This window comes from Cryptomeria japonica, unplaced genomic scaffold (assembly GCF_030272615.1).
Source record: "Cryptomeria japonica unplaced genomic scaffold, Sugi_1.0 HiC_scaffold_26, whole genome shotgun sequence".
NCBI classification, from domain to species: Eukaryota; Viridiplantae; Streptophyta; class Pinopsida; order Cupressales; family Cupressaceae; genus Cryptomeria; species Cryptomeria japonica.
In genome coordinates this window covers 262,501-277,500 of record NW_026728848.1, presented here as the reverse complement: position 1 = coordinate 277,500, position 15,000 = coordinate 262,501, and the positions used below count along the sequence as shown (strand labels likewise).

At 59.8% G+C, this 15,000-nt stretch overlaps 1 non-coding gene across 1 annotated transcript; it reads right to left on the bottom strand.

Annotated features, from left to right (window-relative positions):
• Window positions 1-3,297: 3,297 nt before the first annotated feature.
• Window positions 3,298-3,416, bottom strand: LOC131861453 (5S ribosomal RNA). Its single transcript, XR_009360527.1, has one exon. It is a non-coding gene; the product is annotated as a 5S ribosomal RNA (ribosomal RNA).
• Window positions 3,417-15,000: the final 11,584 nt, after the last annotated feature.

Below are 15,000 nucleotides of genomic sequence, written 5' to 3'. Positions count from 1 at the left end.
GGCACCCGCGTTCCTTTTTTTTCACTATCTTTCAAAACGGAAATTTTAAAATCTCATTTTTTTTTGCCTTTTTCTGGAAATTAGTGAAGGCAGCGCATCAAAGGTGCGCACCTCGCTGCCCACCACGGTGCGCAACGCCGGTGGGCACCCGGGAGTGCTTCGAAGTGTGCTCCAAGGTGCTGCGTGCACGTTGTCGGAGCCCGGTTTGCCTCGGGTGCGCACCTCGCGTGCACCTTCGTCGGGGTGGGCACCTTGGCTGGGTTTGCCCCGGCTGCGCTCCGAAGCGGGGTTATTGGAGCGCCGCCTCTTTTTTTGTCGGAGCGTTTGGTGGGGTTTCTCGCATTGGCTCTTCCGAGGCCCGGTTGCCACCCTGGCGCGCACGAAGTCGGAAGTAGGGTTAATTGCCCGGGTGCGCACCTTTGCCAGGGTGGGCACCTTACCTGGGCTGCGCACCAGGGCGGGCTCAAGATGGCACGCGCGTTCCGTTTTTTTCACTATCTTTCAAAACGGAAATTTTAAAATCTCCTTTTTTTTTTGCCTTTTCTGGAAATTAGTGAAGGCAGCGCATCAAAGGTGCGCACCTCGCTGCCCACCTTGGTGTGCTCTGAGGTGCGCACCCGGGAGCGCTACGAAGTGTGCTCCAAGGTGCGGCGTGCACGTTGTCGGAGCCCGGTTTGCCCCGGGTGCGCACCTCGCCTGCACCTTGGCCGGGGTGGGCACCTTGGCTGGGTTTGCCCAGGGTGCGCTCCGAAGCGGGGTTACTGGAGCGCCCCCTCTTTTTTTGTCAGAGCGTTTGGTGGGGTTTCTCGCATTGGCTCTTCCCAGGCCCGGTTGTTGGGTGCGCTCCCACCCTGGCGCGCGCGAAGTTGGAAGTTGGGTTAATTGCCCGGGCGCGCACCTTCGCCAGGGTGGGCACCTTGGTGCGCACACCTTGGCTGGGCTGCGCACCAGGGCGGGCTCAAGATGGCACCAGCATTCCCTTTTTCTCACTATCTTTCAAAACGGAAATTTTAAAATCTCGTTTTTTTTTTGCCTTTTATGGAAATTAGTGAAGGCATCGCATCAAAGGTGCGCACCTCGCTGCCCACCTTGGTGTGCTCCGAGGTGCCCACCACGGTGCGCAACGCCGGTGCGAACCCGGGAGCGCCCCGATGTGTGCTCCAAGGTGCGGCGTGCACGAAGTCGGACCCCGGTTTGCCCCGGGTGCGCACCTCGCGTGCACCTTGGTGCGCACACCTTGGCTGGGTTGCGCGGCCTGGTGGGCACCATGGTGCGCACCAAGGAGCGCTCCGAAGTGTGCTCCAAGGTGCGGCGTGCACGAAGTCGGAGCCCGGTTTGCCCCGGGTACGCACCTCGCGTGCACCTTCGCCGGGGTGGGCACCTCGGCTGGGTTGCGCGCCCTGGTGCGCACCAAGGAGCGCTCCGAAGTGTGCTCCAAGGTGCGGCGTGCACGAAGTCGGAGCCCGGTTTGCCCCGGGTGCGCACCTTCGCCGCGGTGCGCACCATGGCGTGCACGAAGTCGGAGCCCGGTTTGCCCCGGGTGCGCACCTCGCGTGCACCTTCGGCGGGGTTGCGCGCCCTGGTGGGCACCATGGTGCGCACCAAGGAGCGCTCCGAAGTGTGCTCCAAGGTGCGGCGTGCACGAAGTCGGAGCCCGGTTTGCCCCGGGTGCGCACCTCGCGTGCACCTTCGGCGGGGTTGCGCGCCCTGGTGGGCACCATGGTGCGCACCAAGGAGCGCTCCGAAGTGTGCTCCAAGGTGCGGCGTGCACGAAGTCGGAGCCCGGTTTGCCCCGGGTGCGCACCTCGCGTGCACCTTCGCCGCGGTGGGCACCATGGCGTGCACGAAGTCGGAGCCCGGTTTGCCCCGGGTGCGCACCTCGCGTGCACCTTCGCCGGGGTGGGCACCTCGGCTGGGTTGCGCGCCCTGGTGCGCACCAAGGAGCGCTCCGAAGTGTGCTCCAAGGTGCGGCGTGCACGAAGTCGGAGCCCGGTTTGCCCCGGGTGCGCACCTCGCGTGCACCTTCGCCAGGGTGGGCACCTCGGTGCGCACACCTTCTCAATGTTTTCTTGCCTTTTCTGGAAATTGGTGAAGGCAGCGCATCAAAGGTGCGCACCTCGGTGTGCTCCGAGGTGCGAACCCGAGAGCGCTCCGAGGTGCCCACGAAGTCGAAAGTCGGGTTAATTGCATTGTTTTCCCCGGGTGCGCTCCGAGGTGCGCAACATCGGCGCGCACCAAGGAGGGCTCCGAAGTGTGCTCCAAGGTGCGCACGATGGCGTGCACCTCTGGTGCGCACGATTCGGAGCTCGGTTTGACCGGGGTGCGCACACCTTGGCTGGGTTGCGCACCTTTTGTGCACTCCAAGGTGCGCACGAAGTCGGAGCTCGGTTTGCCCCGGGTGCGCACCTTCGCCAGGGTGCGCACCTTGATGCGCACGCCTTGGCTGGGCTGCGCACCTTGGTGGGCGCCATGGTGGGCGCCATGGTGCGCACCTTTCGTGCGCTCCAAGGTGCGCACGAAGTCGGAGCTCGGTTTGCCCCGGGTGCGCACCTTGGTGGGCGCCATGGTGCACTCCGAGGTGCCCAAGATTGGTGCGCACCAAGGAGCGCTCCGAAGTGCGCTCCAAGGTGCGCGCGAAGTCGAAAGTTGGGTTAATTGTCCGGTTTGCCTCGGGTGCGCACCTTGCGTGCACCTTCGCCAGGGTGGGCGCCTTGGTGCGCACACCTTGGCTGGGCTGCGCACCCGGGCGCGCACACCTTGGCACCCGCGTTTCCTTCATTTTAAATTTTTTTTTTTTACAATCTCTCAAGTGGGAAATTCTATAATCTCAACTTTTTTTGCCTTTTCAGGAAACTTTTGAATGGAGCGCATCATTGGTGCGCTCCGAAGTGTGCTCCAAAGCTCTCTCCAGCTGCGTGCACCTGCCCCGGCCGCGCACCCGGCCCCGCCCAGCTTCGCTCACCTGTCCCGGGCGTCTGGTGCGGAACCTTAGAGTAAGAAACATCACCGTGCACCTTGGCCAACGTGCGCGACTCGACCGAGCGCGCACTGGCCGAGGTGCACACCGATTTCACCTGGGTGCGCGCGCAGCACCTCGGGCGCACCGGGGTGCGCGCACAACGCCCGGGTTGCACCGTGGCCTGTGTGCTCGGGGCGCCTCGGGTGCGCGCTCGGTGTCGCCCCCGCGCGCGCGGTAGTGCGGGCAGCGCACCCCGGCCCGGCCCGGCCCCGACGAGAACGCAAACGGGCAAAAGGTTTATTCAAATAGCATTGCGACGCCCGGCGAAAAACTAAAAAAGGGTGCAACACCGGGACTTCCCGGGAGGTCACCCATCCCAGTACTACTCCGGCCCAAGCGCGCTTAACTGCGGAGTTCTGATGGGATCCGGTGCACTAACGCTGGTATGATCGCACCCGTTATGAGCTTGTCGCAGTGTGTACTTAGCAAACCGCGACCCACGTGCGAATCCACCCCGGCCACCCACCCCCGTCGAGGTGCACACCCTCCCTCGCGAAGTGCGCCCCGTTCGCCAAGTGTGAGCCCTGCCCGGGTGCGCGCACCTTGCTAGGGCGTCGGGTGTGCACCCGGCCCGGCCTACGTGCGTGCACCTGGAGGGGGCGTCGTGTGCGTGCAGTGTCCCGTCTGCAACGCGGTGCCCACACACCACCTCGGGCGCAACGACCTGCGCTCACATGTGGGCCGAGTGCACCTTGGTGCATGTTCGGGGCGCCTCGGGTGCACGCTCGATCTTGCCCCGGTGCACCAAGGCGCTCGGTTTGCCCCGGGTGCGCACTTGGTGCAAGGTGGGCACCCAAAATAGGGATCAAGCACCAAAACACAAGTTTCGGGATGCAAAATGGGACCCAAGGACCACAAATGCGTTCCAAGACCCATGATGGGTCCACGAGAACAAAAATGTGTTCCGAGACTTAATAAACAAATATTGGGTTTTAGGAGAAGAAACATGCTCTGATGCCCAAAACGAGAATCGACCCCGAAAAGGCCACAGGCCAAAAGTGGGATGCGAGACAAAAAAAAATGGGACCCGAGGACCAAAATTGGGTTCCCAGGTCGAAGACAGGGCAACCGGACAAGAAACGACCTCTAAGGCTCGAAATGAGTCCCGACGACTAAAACTTGACAAGAAGCACCCATCAGGCACCCAACTCGACACCCATGGGATGCCGACCCACCCGGGCTTCCACCTAGCACACCTTGGCACCCACCCACCCTCGCACCCAACCTCGCACCCAACTTAGCACCTTTGAACCCACATTGGCACTCACCCTGACCCTGGCACCTTGGAACCCACATTGGCACTCACCTTGACCCTGGCACCCACCTTTGCACTCACCTTGGGACCCACCCTGGCTCCCACCTCGGCACCCACCCAGACACCCACCTTGGTTCCTTGGCACCCACCTTGGATCCTTGGCACCCACCCCGACACCCACCTTGGCACGCAACTTGGCTACTTGCCACCCACCTTGGCTCCTTGACGCCCACCCCGACAACCACCCCGTGACCTACCCTGGCTAGGGTTGGTGCACACCCACCCTGGTGCCCACCTTGGCACCCACCCTATGACCCACCTTGGCACGCACCTTAGTACCCACCCCGTTACCCACCCTAGGACCCACCCCGTGACCCACCTTGGCCAGGGTGGGTGCACCCACCCTGGTGCCCACCTTGGCACCCACCCATCCTAGCACCCAGCCTGTGACCGGGCTTGGAACCCAACCTTGCACCCGCACCCGTCTTGGCCAGTGTGGGTGCGCACCCATCCTGGCACCCACGTTGTGACACACCCTTTAACCCACGCACCCTAGCACCCACGTTGGCACCCACCTTGGAACCCAACCTAGCAACTTGGCACCCACCCCGTGACCCACCTTGGCATCCACCATAGCAGTCGCCGACTTGGCACCCACCTCGGCACCCACCTTGACACTTGTGGACCCACCTTGCCACTCACCCTAGCATCGACCCATCCTAGCACCCACCCTGGCACCTTTGCACCCTAGCACTCACCCATCCTAGCACCTAACCTGTGACCCACCTTGACACTCACCCTCGCACCCACCTTGGAACCCAACCTAGCACCCACCCACCCTGACACCAACCCTAGCACCTACCCACCCTTGCACCCACCCTGTGACCCATCTTGGCACCCACCCATCCTACCACTCAACCTATCACCCACCTTCTCACCCACCTTGGCATCCACCTTAGCACCCACCCACACTGGCACCTTGGCACCCACCTCGGGCAAGGTGGGTGCACACCCACCCTGGCACCCAATTTAGAACCCACCGAGCATGTTACCCACCTTGGCACCCACATTGCAGCCCACCCTAGTACCCACCCTATGACCCACATTGGCATCCACACCCTAGCACCCAGGCACCTCGACACCCGCCTTGACACCCACCCTAGCACTGAACCTGTGACCCACCTTGGAACTCACCCTAGAACCCACCCACCCTGTGAACCACCTTGGCATCCACCTTAGCACCCACCCACCTTGGCACCCACTCTAGCACTCACCCATCCTAACACCCAACTTGTTACCCACCTTGGCACCCGCCCTCGCGTCCACCTTGAAACCCACCCTAGCACCCACCCACGCAGGAGCCCACCTTGGCACCCAACCTAACACCCACGCATCCTGGCACCCAACTTGTGACCCACCTTGGAACCCACCCTAGTACCCACCTTTGAACCCACTATATCACCAACCCACCTTGGCACCCACCCTATGACCCTCTTTGGAATCCACCCTAGCACGCACCCACCCTGGCACCCACCATGGAGCGCACCCTAGCACCCACCCACCTCGGCACGCACCTCAACACCCACCTTGGTGTGCGCACTGCGCCAACCTCTCAAAGACCCTATGTGGTGCGCTCCAAAGTGTACACCTTTGGTGCGCTCCAAGGTGCGCACCTTTGGTGCACACCGAGGTGCACACCAAAGTGTGCACCGAGGTGAGCACCAAAGTGCACTCCAGGGTGCACACCAAGGCGTGCACCTTTGGTGCGGTCAATGCAAACGAATTCGGAAGTTGGGGTCGATGTCCTAATCGCTGCTGCAGACTACACGTATGAGAATCGGACAAATAGCTTTATATAGGGGAGGTGTTGCGTTTGATGGGTCGACTCCCCTGGTTGTGTGCACTGCACCAACTTCAAAGACCCTGTCTTGTTTAAGAAGTCAAAAGTTGGGGTGGATGTCCTAATCATTGCTGCAGTCTACGCATGTATGAGAATCAGACAAATAGCTTATATAGGGGAGGTGTTGCATTCGGTGGGTTGACTCCCCTGGTTGTGCGCACTGCGCCAACCTCAAAGACCCCGCATAGCAGAAGAAGTCGGAAGTCGGATTTTGGTGAGCACCAAGGCGTGCACCTTTGGTGCGGTCAACGCAGACGAATTCAGAAGTTGGGGTGGATGTCCTAATCGTTGTTGCAGGCTACACATGTATGAGAATCAGACAAATAGCTTATATAGGGGAGGTGTTGGGTTTGATGGGTCAACTCCCTTGGTTGTGCGCATTACGCCAACCTCAAAGACCTTGTTTTCGTTAAGAAGTCAAAAGTTGGGGTCAATGTCCTAATGGCTCCTGCAGGCTACACATGTATGAGAATCGGACAAATAGCTTATATAGGGGAGGTGTTGGGTTTGATGGGTCGACTCCCCTGGTTGTGCGCATTACGTCAACCTCAAAGACCTTGTTTTCGTTAAGAAGTCAAAAGTTGGGGTCGATGTCCTAATTGCTCCTGTAGACTACACATGTATGAGAATCAGACAAATAGCTTATATAGGGGAGGTGTTGGGTTTGATGGGTTGACTCCCCTAGTTGTTCGCATTACACCAACCTCAAAGACCTTGTTTTCGTTTAGAAGCCGAAAGTTGGGGTCGATGTCCTAATTGCTCCTGCAGGCTACGCATGTATGAGAATCAGACAAATAGCTTATATAGGGGAGGTGTTGGGTTTGATGGGTCGACTCCCCTGGCATTGCGCCAACCTCAAAGACCCTGCATTGCGGATGAAGTCGAAAGTCAGAGTTTGGTGTGCTACAAGGTGTGGTCGAAGGTGCTCACCTAGGTGTGCACCTTTGGAGCGCAGGAAAAGTGCCCTCCAAAAGTGCGCACCTTTGGAGTGCACAAAAGTGCCCTCCAAAAGTGCGCACCTTTGGAGCGCACAAAAGTGCCCTCCAAAAAGTGCCCTCCAAAAGTGCGCACCTTTGGAGTGCAGAAAAGTGCCCTCCAAAAAGTGCCCTCCAAAAGTGCGCACCTTTGGAGCGCAGAAAAGTGCCCTCCAAAAAGTGCCCTCCAAAAGTGCGCACCTTTGGAGCGCAGAAAAGTGCCCTCCAAAAAGTGCCCTCCAAAAGTGCGCACCTTTGGAGCGCAGAAAAGTGCCCTCCAAAAAGTGCCCTCCAAAAGTGCGCACCTTTGGAGCGCAGAAAAGTGCCCTCCAAAAAGTGCCCTCCAAAAGTGCGCACCTTTGGAGCGCAGAAAAGTGCCCTCCAAAAAGTGCCCTCCAAAAGTGCGCACCTTTGGAGCGCAGAAAAGTGCCCTCCAAAAAGTGCCCTCCAAAAGTGCGCACCTTTGGAGCGCAGAAAAGTGCCCTCCAAAAAGTGCCCTCCAAAAGTGCGCACCTTTGGAGCGCAGAAAAGTGCCCTCCAAAAAGTGCCCTCCAAAAGTGCGCACCTTTGGAGCGCAGAAAAGTGCCCTCCAAAAGTGCGCACCTTTGGAGCGCACAAAAGTGCCCTCCAAAAGTGCGCACTTTTGGTGCGCACCAAGGCGCTGGTTCGGTCGTTGCAGGCGAGTTCGGAAGTTGGGGTCGATGTCCTGAGCGGAGGTGCAAACTACACAGGTGTCGGAATCGGACAAATAGCTTATATAGGGGAGGTGTATGCTTCGATGGGTCGACTCCCCAGGTTGAGCGCACCGCGCCAACCTCAAAGACCCTACGGTATGGATGAAGTCGGAAGTTGGGTCCGATGACCGATTCGATTAGTAGGTATGCTCATGAGGTCGGAATTTGGGTCCGATGACCTGCCATGTGCAGGAAGGCGAATGTTGGCACTGTGCGTTGCAAGGTGCACACCAAGGCGCTGGTGCGGTCTTTTTAGTCGAGTTCGGAAGTTGGGGTCGATGTCCTGATCGGAGGTGCAAGCTACACAGGTGTGGGAATCGGACAAATAGCTTATATAGGGGAGGTGTATGCTTCGTTGGGTCGACTCCCCGGGTTGAGCGCACCGCGCCAACCTCAAAGACCCTACGGTATGGATGAAGTCGGAAGTTGGGTCCGATGACCGATTCGATATGTAGGCATACTCGCGAGGTCGGAATTTGGGTCCGATGACCTGCCACGTGCAGGAAGGCGAATGTTGGCACTGTGCGTTGCAAGGTGCGCACCAAGGCGCTGGTTCGGTCGTTGGAGGCGAGTTCGGAAGTTGGGGTCGATGTCTTGATCGGAGGTGCAAACTACACAGGTGTGGGAATCGGACAAATAGCTTATATAGGGGAGGTGTATGCTTCGTTGGGTCGACTCCCCGGGTTGAGCGCACCGCGCCAACCTCAAAGACCCTACGGTATGGATGAAATCGGAAGTTGGGTCCGATGACCGATTCGATATGTAGGCATACTCGCGAGGTCGGAATTTGGGTCCGATGACCTGCCATGTGCAGGAAGGCGAATGTTGGGACTGTGCGTCGCAAGGTGCGCACCAAGGCGCTGGTGCCGTCGTTGCAGTCGAGTTCGGAAGTTGGGGTCGATGTCCTGGTCAGAGGTGCAAACTACACAGGTGTGGGAATCGGACAAATAGCTTATATAGGGGAGGTGTATGCTTCGATGGGTCGACTCCCTGGGTTGAGCGCACCGCGCCAACCTCAAAGACCCTACAGTATGGATGAAGTCGGAAGTTGGGTCCGATGACCGATTCGATACGTAGGCATATTGGCGAGGTCTGAATTTGTGTCCGATGACCTGCCATGCGCAGGAAGGCGGAATTTGGGTCCGATGACCGAGTTGATGGCGTGCCATGCGCAGAAAGGCGGAATTTGGGTCCGATGACCGAGTTGATGTTGATGGCCCGCCATGCACAGGAAGGCGGAATTTGGGTCCGATGACCGATTTGAAGGCGTGCCATACGCAAAAAGGCGGAGTTTGGGTCCGATGACCGAGTTGATATTGATGGCCCGCCATGCGCAGGAAGGCGGAATTTGGGTCCGATGACCTGACATACGCATGGAGTCCGACTCGGGGGCCGATGTTCGATTCGATGACTTGCATTGTGGGTAAAGTCGGAAGTTGTGGTCTTTGACCCGATTCGATGACCAGACTTCGGCTGCTTGAGAATCGGACAAATAACTTATATAGGGGAGGTAGTGTTCTCGAGCATCCTCCCCCCGTGCCCGTTTATGTCGATTGATGCTGGTGCTCGACTGGTTGGAGCGCTCGGATGCAAAAATCTTGCACCAGGATTTATCGATTGTGATGGACACGGCAAGTCTCCTGATTGCTATGCAGGAGCTCATCGTGAATCTCTATGCGGCCTTGGTATGGACTCGACCTGCGGAATGGTTCGGCAATGGTAGTCGCTCCAACACGTCCTTGCAATGGCCACAGAGGTGATTCGACTAGAGCTCCAGTCTAGCTTTTGGGTTGCTTGGCGGACTGGTATAGCCGCGATCGAGTTCCGGCCATGAACGTTTTAGATAGCTCTTGGGCTTTCTGGGACCGAAGTCGGAAGTTTGGGCTGTTGTCCGATTTGATGACCATTCTTCGGATGTGTGAGAATCGGACAAATAACTTATATAGGGGACTGTGTTGTCTCACGCAGCCCCCTCCGTGCCCCTCTATCTCGACCGATGTTGGTGCTTGAAAGGGTTGGGATCGCTCGGATTTATAAACGTGCACCACCATTTGTCGAGTGTGAGGGACGCGGCAGGTCTCCTAAATGCTATGCGGGCGCTCTCTGAGAATCTCTATCCGGCCTCGACACAGACTAGTCTTGCTGAATGGTTTGGCACTGGTAGTCGATCCAACACGTCGTTGTTGTGGCCGCCTAGGCGATTCGATTCGAGCCCCCGTCTAGCTTTTGGGTTGCTTGGCGGATTTTGCCCTATCCGCAAGTGAGCTCGGTCCCTAAACGTTCGAGAAACCCGATTGCTATGCGCCGACTCTCTTTCTTGCGAGCCTCCATCTAGCTTTTGGGTCTCTACGGAACGGAAGTCGGAATCTGGGACCGTTGTTTGATTCGACGAGGCAGACTACGGTTGTGCGAGAATCGGACAAATAACTTATATAGGGGAGGTGTTGACTGGAGCATTCTCCCCCGTGCCCCTCTAACTCGACCAATGCTGGCGCTCGAACGGTGGTAGCGCTCGGATTTTCATTGAGCGCCAGCATTGGTCGATTTAGAGGGGCATGCGAGATTCCCGAATGCTATGCGAGGGCTCTAACGGAAATGTCTATTGGTTTCGGTATGGATGCAATTGCGAGTGGTTCGGCAAAGGTAGTCGTTCCGATGCGTCCATGTCGTGGCCAAATCGATAATTCGATTTGAGCCCTCGTATAGCATTTGGGTCTCTCGATGTGATTCCGCATTCCAGTCCCTTTGGGCACTGCTTGAGCCGCATCCCAGGGGGTTCCCTTCCCAATAATCTGCCTCGCAACCCGATTGCTATGCGGTGAGGCTCCTCGGCCGCCTCGGAACTATCTGTGTATCAGACGCATCGCGGGATAAGGGGTTGGCAACGGTAGTCGCCCCAAGCGCGTCCGATGCTTGGACCATTCCGAGGCGGCCCTGAAGCCTCTTCCGTCTAGCCGTTGGGTCCTTCTCGCCGCATCCCTCGCCTCGCACCCCGATTGCTATGCGGTGAGGCTCCTCGGCCGCCTCGGAACTATCTGTGTATCGGACGCGTCGCGGGATAAGGGGTTGTCACTGGTAGTCGCCCCAAGCGCGTCCGATGCTTGGACCATTCCGAGGCGGCCCTGAAGCCTCTTTCGTCTAGCCGTTGGGTCCTTCTCGCCGCATCCCTCGCCTCGCACCCCGATTGCTATGCGGTGAGGCTCCTCGGCCGCCTCGGAACTATCTGTGTATCGGACGCGTCGCGGGATAAGGGGTTGTCATTGGTAGTCGCCCCAAGCGCGTCCGATGCTTGGACCATTCCGAGGCGGCCCTGAAGCCTCTTCCGTCTAGCCGTTGGGTCCTTCTCGCCGCATCCCTCGCCTCGCACCCCGATTGCTATGCGGTGAGGCTCCTCGGCCGCCTCGGAACTATCTGTGTATCGGACGCGTCGCGGGATAAGGGGTTGTCACTGGTAGTCGCCCCAAGCGCGTCCGATGCTTGGACCATTCCGAGGCGGCCCTGAAGCCTCTTCCGTCTAGCCGTTGGGTCCTTCTCGCCGCATCCCTCGCCTCGCACCCCGATTGCTATGCGGTGAGGCTCCTCGGCCGCCTCGGAACTATCTGTGTATCGGACGCGTCGCGGGATAAGGGGTTGTCACTGGTAGTCGCCCCAAGCGCGTTCGATGCTTGGACCATTCCGAGGCGGCCCTGAAGCCTCTTCCGTCTAGCCGTTGGGTCCTTCTCGCCGCATCCCTCGCCTCGCACCCCGATTGCTATGCGGTGAGGCTCCTCGGCCGCCTTGGAACTATCTGTGTATCGGACGCGTCGCGGGATAAGGGGTTGTCACTGGTAGTCGCCCCAAGCGCGTCCGATGCTTGGACCATTCCGAGGCGGACCCGAAGCCTCTTCCGTCTAGCCGTTGGGTCCTTCTCGCCGCATCCTTCGCCTCGCACCCCGATTGCTATGCGGTGAGGCTCCTCGGCCGCCTCGGAACTATCTGTGTATCGGACGCGTCGCGGGATAAGGGGTTGTCACTGGTAGTCGCCCCAAGCGCGTCCGATGCTTGGACCATTCCGAGGTGGCCCCGAAGCCTCTTCCGTCTAGCCGTTGGGTCCTTCTCGCCGCATCCCTCGCCTCGCACCCCGATTGCTATGCGGTGAGGCTCCTCGGCCGCCTTGGAACTATCTGTGTATCGGACGCGTCGCGGGATAAGGGGTTGTCACTGGTAGTCGCCCCAAGCGCGTCCGATGCTTGGACCATTCCGAGGCGGACCCGAAGCCTCTTCCGTCTAGCCGTTGGGTCCTTCTCGCCGCATCCCTCGCCTCGCACCCCGATTGCTATGCGGTGAGGCTCCTCAGCCGCCTTGGAACTATCTGTGTATCGGACGCGTCGCGGGATAAGGGGTTGTCACTGGTAGTCGCCCCAAGCGCGTCCGATGCTTGGACCATTCCGAGGCGGACCCGAAGCCTCTTCCGTCTAGCCGTTGGGTCCTTCTCGCCGCATCCCTCGCCTCGCACCCCGATTGCTATGCGGTGAGGCTCCTCGGCCGCCTTGGAACTATCTGTGTATCGGACGCGTCGCGGGATAAGGGGTTGTCACTGGTAGTCGCCCCAAGCGCGTCCGATGCTTGGACCATTCCGAGGCGGACCCGAAGCCTCTTCCGTCTAGCCGTTGGGTCCTTCTCGCCGCATCCCTCGCCTCGCACCCCGATTGCTATGCGGTGAGGCTCCTCGGCCGCCTTGGAACTATCTGTGTATCGGACGCGTCGCGGGATAAGGGGTTGTCACTGGTAGTCGCCCCAAGCGCGTCCGATGCTTGGACCATTCCGAGGCGGCCCCGAAGCCTCTTCCGTCTAGCCGTTGGGTCCTTCTCGCCGCATCCTTCGCCTCGCACCCCGATTGCTATGCGATGAGGCTCCTCGGCCGCCTTGGAACTATCTGTGTATCGGACGCGTCGCGGGATAAGGGGTTGTCACTGGTAGTCGCCCCAAGCGCGTCCGATGCTTGGACCATTCCGAGGCGGCCCCGAAGCCTCTTCCGTGTAGCCGTTGGGTCCTTCTCGCCGCATCCCTCGCCTCGCACCCCGATTGCTATGCGGTGAGGCTCCTCGGCCGCCTTGGAACTATCTGTGTATCGGACGCGTCGCGGGATAAGGGGTTGTCACTGGTAGTCGCCCCAAGCGCGTCCGATGCTTGGACCATTCCGAGGCGGACCTGAAGCCTCTTCCCTCTAGCCGTTGGGGCTTTCTCGCCGCATCCCTCGCCTCGCACCCTGATTGCTATGCTGTGAGGCTCCTCGGCCGCCTTGGAACTATCTGTGTATCGGACGCATCGCGGGGTAAGGGGTTGGCAGTGGTAGTCGCCCCAAGCACATCCGATGCTTGGACCATTCCGAGGCGGCCCTGCAGCCTCTTCCGTCTAGCCGTTGGGGCCATCTCGCCGCATCCCCCACCTCGCACCACGATTGCTATGCGGTGAGGCTCCTTGGCCGCCTCGGAACTATCTGTGTATCGGACGCATCGCGGGATAAGGGGTTGTCACTGGTAGTCGCCCCAAGCGCGTCCGATGCTTGGACTATTCCGAGGCGGCCCTGCAGCCTCTTCCGTCTAGCCGTTGGGGCCATCTCGCCGCATCCCCCACCTCCTCGGCCGCCTCGGAACTATCTGTGTATCGGACGCATCGCGGGATAAGGGGTTGGCAGTGGTAGTCGCCCCAAGCGCGTCCGATGCTTGGACTATTCCGAGGCAGCCCTGCAGCCTCTTCCGTCTAGCCTTTGGGGCCATCTCGCCGCATCCCTCGCCTCGCACCCCGATTGCTATGCGGTGAGGCTCCTCGGCCGCCTGGGAACTATCTTCGTATCGGACGCATCGCGGGATAAGGGGTTGTCACTGGTAGTCGCCCCAAGCGCGTCCGATGCTTGGACTATTCCGAGGCGGCCCTGTGGCCTCTTCCGTCTAGCCGTTGGGGCCATCTCGCCGCATCCCCCACCTCGCACCCCGATTGCTATGCGGTGAGGCTCTTCGGCCGCCTTGGAACTATCTTCGTATCGGACGCATCGCGGGATAAGGGGTTGTCACTGGTAGTCGCCCCAAGCGCGTCCGATGCTTGGACTATTCCGAGGCGGCCCTGCAGCCTCTTCCGTCTAGCCGTTGGGGCCATCTCGCCGCATCCCCCACCTCGCACCCCGATTGCTATGCGGTGAGGCTCCTCGGCCGCCTTGGAACTATCTTCGTATCGGACGCATCGCGGGATAAGGGGTTGTCACTGGTAGTCGCCCCAAGCGCGTCCGATGCTTGGACTATTCCGACGCGGCCCTGTGGCCTCTTCCGTCTAGCCGTTGGGGCCATCTCGCCGCATCCCCCACCTCGCACCCCGATTGCTATGCGGTGAGGCTCCTCGGCCGCCTTGGAACCATCTTCGTATCGGACGCATCGCGGGATAGGGGGCTGTCACTGGTAGTCGCCCCAAGCGTGTCCGATGCTTGGACCATTCCTAGGCGGCCCTGAAGCCTCTTCCGTCTAGCCGTTGGGGCCTTCCCGCCCCATCCCTCGCCTCGCACCCCCGATTGCTATGCGGTGAGGCTCCTCGGCCGCCTTGGAACCATCTGTGTATCGGACGCATCGCGGGATAAGGGGTTGGCACTGGCAGTCGCCCCAAGCGTGTCCGATGCTTGGACCATTCCGAGGTGGCCCTGAAGCCTCTTCCGTCTAGCCGTTGGGGCCTTCCCGCCCCATCCCTCGCCTCGCACCCCGATTGATATGCGGTGAGGCTCCTCGGCCGCCTTGGAACTATCTGTGTATCGGACGCATCGCGGGATAAGGGGTTGGCACTGGTAGTCGTCCCAATCGCATCCGATGCTTGGACCATTCCGAGGCGGCCCTGCAGCCTCTTCCGTTTAGCCGTCGGGGCCTTCCCGCCGCATCCCTCGCCTCGCATCCCGATTCCTATGCGGTGAGTCTTCTCGGCCGCCGCGGAACTATACCTGTTATTGCTACTGCATCCTTCGGCTGGTAACCTCCTCTGCCGCCTTGGAACGTTCTCTTTGTCGGACGCGTCGCGGGATAAGGGGTTGGCACTGGTAGTCGCCCCAAGCGCGCCCGATGCATAGACCGCTCCGAGTCGACCTTGCTTTCAGCCTCTCA